The 3,561-nt window shown below is 38.7% G+C and overlaps 1 pseudogene; it reads right to left on the bottom strand.

Annotated features, from left to right (window-relative positions):
- Positions 1-2,048: 2,048 nt before the first annotated feature.
- Positions 2,049-2,926, bottom strand: LOC140949377 (demethylmenaquinone methyltransferase-like; annotated as a pseudogene).
- Positions 2,927-3,561: the final 635 nt, after the last annotated feature.

The raw sequence follows: 3,561 nt of genomic DNA, 5'->3' as shown, positions 1-3,561 counted from the left end.
AAGGGTTCTTGGTTTTGTGATAGAGTACGCTTGAATTTCTCAGCTTTTGCGTGACGCGGCATTTACTTGACGGCCAAGGGAGCTGTCATGTAGGTTAAAGAAATGACTTATTTCAGGGAATTTTGCTATCTAGGCAGTTCATGAATTAGAAAAATATTACTTTAATGTTTATGAGTTCCCCGAAGAATAAATTAACCGTTTTGTAGCAAAACTCGGTAACAGATGTTTCTGCTGGTTTCCGTCCGCCATGTTGGTGCTCATCCGGATGGGTACCAGCATGGCGTCTCCATACAAATCTCTATTAACTTTGTGAAAACATTTCTTCGGATTTCTCGTATACGTAATATTCCTCTAACCTGAATCTTGGCGAGGGTCTTTGCATATTTACCTCCTTTCATTTCCCAGATTCTGGACTTTATCTTTAGAATGGTTTTGGTTTTTATTTTGATCTATTTTGAATGTCGTGACACTAAAAACCAGCAATAACACTGTATGCCCAGCAACAACCTTAGTAGTATAGTAAACGAAAATTCTGAGGGTAGAAAAATTAAAATATCACCGTACCCTATATGTAGAAGCAGATCAAGAGAACATGGTTGGAATATTTATGACTTTGCTTTGCCGGTTGTTATAGTAATTAGTGTACATGCATGCTAAACCGCTACAAAGGAGTAAAAAGCCCAGAACTCCCCATGAATAAGACAGTTCAGATTTTTATTGATTTTATTTCACTTTGACACAGGTACTTGAAATTCACACTATCTTGTTGTGTACACATGTATCATTAAAAAACTTTGCTAAGTTAGCTGCACTTTGTTTGATTCAGGATCTATTTCATCTTCTCTGAAAAAAAAAATGAATAAGTATGTTCAATATTTTATTGCCTTTATATTTTTTATTGTTTCAAAAGTAAAAAGAAACTATGCTTCATATACATTGTATGAACATCATTACTCAGTAACAACTTCTTGAAATGTAAACTGAAGTAAACCCATGCATTTATCAGGACTTGGTAGCAAATTTGGGGTTAGAATAATAAACGCAACAAAAACCCCTGTCAAAGAACCTGAATTTCCCTTCATTAATGGCAATTAACCCAAATTTAGGTTGTTTAGGTTCTTAAATTGGTTCCTGGAAAAATACATTGTAGCTAAGAGTATTTAGTGGTGTTCAGCTTATTCCTTGATATAAAAAAACTCACACCATTACATCGTAGTTGGAATGATGAGGCACCTATGTCTCCAAAGAGGATTGACTTACTTGTCCAAGTGTACAGAATGTTTTCATGGATTTTAGAAAATAAAAACCTGTCACATATTTTTAGGCTCACCAGTTTCTTGTTTAGATCGAGGGGCCAAGTGTCTTCGCATCAACTGAATATCAAAGATAATGTTTTACTTCTGTTGTTCGGTGAAGACACATGATCAAAACGGGATCTCGAAATGGTCACTCGAGCTATTTGAAAATGCAAATGCAAACAATCGTTTTTTATTTATTTATTTATATTAATTTTTTATTTTTTATTTTTTTATTGCTAACAGGGTTGTGATTTCCGTAGTAAAGGTACAGTGAAACAGGCAACAAAAACGTGGAACTTGTTTTGCTTCATTGTTGCAAAGTGAGGTGAAAAGCGATGTTACGCATGTTACCACCCAAGAATCAAACCTGTCTTGCAACAAATGAGTTTGTTTCAAGTTCCGAAAAGTTCTGGCAATAAGTAGATAGTAGCTCCTTGTTTTGCAACAGTGTGGACATGTTGCGCGTTTTACCGGCTCAAGGCAAACTTTTTTTGCAGCAAGTGACGCAACCCCTGTGTATGACGTGAGTCCCGTGTATTTTTATCCAACCAGAAGTCAGTATTCATGCAACCTGATATGTAACGAGACAGGTTTGATTCCTGGATGGGAACATGCGCAACATGGCTTTCCAACTCGTTTTGCAGCAATGCAAAATATTAAGCTTCACATTTTTGTTGCCCGTTTGACCGTAGCGGTTGTTCCCCGCACGCTTTCTCCCTCTGCCCTTCCCAGCCCCTGCGCGGTTCTGCGGTTCTGCACCCGTGAAAAAGGAATACAAAACAAACAGTATTGATATGCTACTATAAAACGAATACTCGGCGCACAATTTAACTCTGCTTTACAGCTATCAGACGGCACAATGGAGTTTTGCCAGACTGGAATTTTGGCTGTTGAGAGTTGCTGACATCGTCGTTGGATCCACACAATGCTGAATACCTTTGCAAACGCTCCTCCGTTACAAGCGATAGATCAAACATCCCGTGTGTTGTCGACCAAAGCCAATTCAGAAAGCTTTCGTCGGTTTTGAAGGCAAATTGTCCGCTATAAGACTCGTAACTCTTGATAATTTTGAAACCCGCAGATAAACAATACTGCTCGATCCTGGATTTCGGTTCGATATGATACATCTAGCAGATGCTCTCTACCTTTTCAAGATTGAGTTCTCTGAATGCATTCATCATAAACGGGGGTATATGGTCATTGTAGTATAAGGCTATCTTCCCACCAACTTTAAGACTTGAAAACATGTCGTTTAAGACTTGTTGTTTTTCGGGCATCCAGTGAAGAGCAAAATTGCAGAAAACAATGTCGTATGCATTTGAACCCATTCTGAGAAAGTTTGTGGAGCTTCCCTCTGCAAATGATGAATTTGTCATATGACCATGCGATTGCCGGGCCAGCTGAATTCGTTCCTTGTCAGGATCGACACCAATGACCTTTCCTTCGGCTCCTACCAACTCAGCCAGGTATGCAGACAGCTCTCCTGTACCGCAGCCTAAATCCAGGATTACATCTCCGACTTGAGGACAAACATCTATTTGGATGAAATCTTCACCGATCCTTTTTTGCGCGGAAAACGAAGCTTGTTTGTAACCTTCAGCTGCACTGCTACTGAAGGATTCTGCCATTGACACTGTATAATTTGTTTCGCCGTATGATTTGTTTGAATAAATTTTAGTAGTTAAAGATCGCGAGATGGCTTAAGCCCAGGCCAAACGTTGAACTTTTCATGAGACGAACAAAACTTAGTGAGTTTAGTCGATCCATGAAACGTTCGACGTCTAGCTTATAGCTCAGTTAAGTTCGTCTGAATGAGTTTGGATCGTCCAACAAGTTTTATCTGTCTGCTTCAGACGGATATAAGGTCTGACGATCATCTCCGGATACACACGAGTAACACACGGGTTACATGCGGATACGTACATACAAGTAACATACGGATACATACGAATGTCTTTTTCAGTTTTAGAAATTTTGAAAAATGTAACTTAAGCAAACCATTAGAATATTCATTTATAACAGTTTTAAACAATTTCTTAAATTGTAACTTAATATCATTTGCCCACAGCAGGAGCTCACAGGTAGTGCGATTTTTTTGTTTTGTTTTTGTTTTTGTTTTATTTTTTTGTGGCGTGACTGGTTCATGCCAACATGAATAAACAAGAACACGTTCATGATCACTTTCAATACTTGTCGGAGTTGGTGGGAAGGAGGTCAGGTTAACATGGTCCGCGATCGAGCCCCAAAGCCAATGCACAATTTC

The sequence above is a fragment of the Porites lutea genome, chromosome 10 (genome assembly GCF_958299795.1).
Source record: "Porites lutea chromosome 10, jaPorLute2.1, whole genome shotgun sequence".
Taxonomy (NCBI): Eukaryota; Metazoa; Cnidaria; class Anthozoa; order Scleractinia; family Poritidae; genus Porites; species Porites lutea.
The sequence above is the reverse complement of the archived record's forward strand: the minus strand, read 5'-3'. Positions and strand labels throughout refer to the sequence as shown.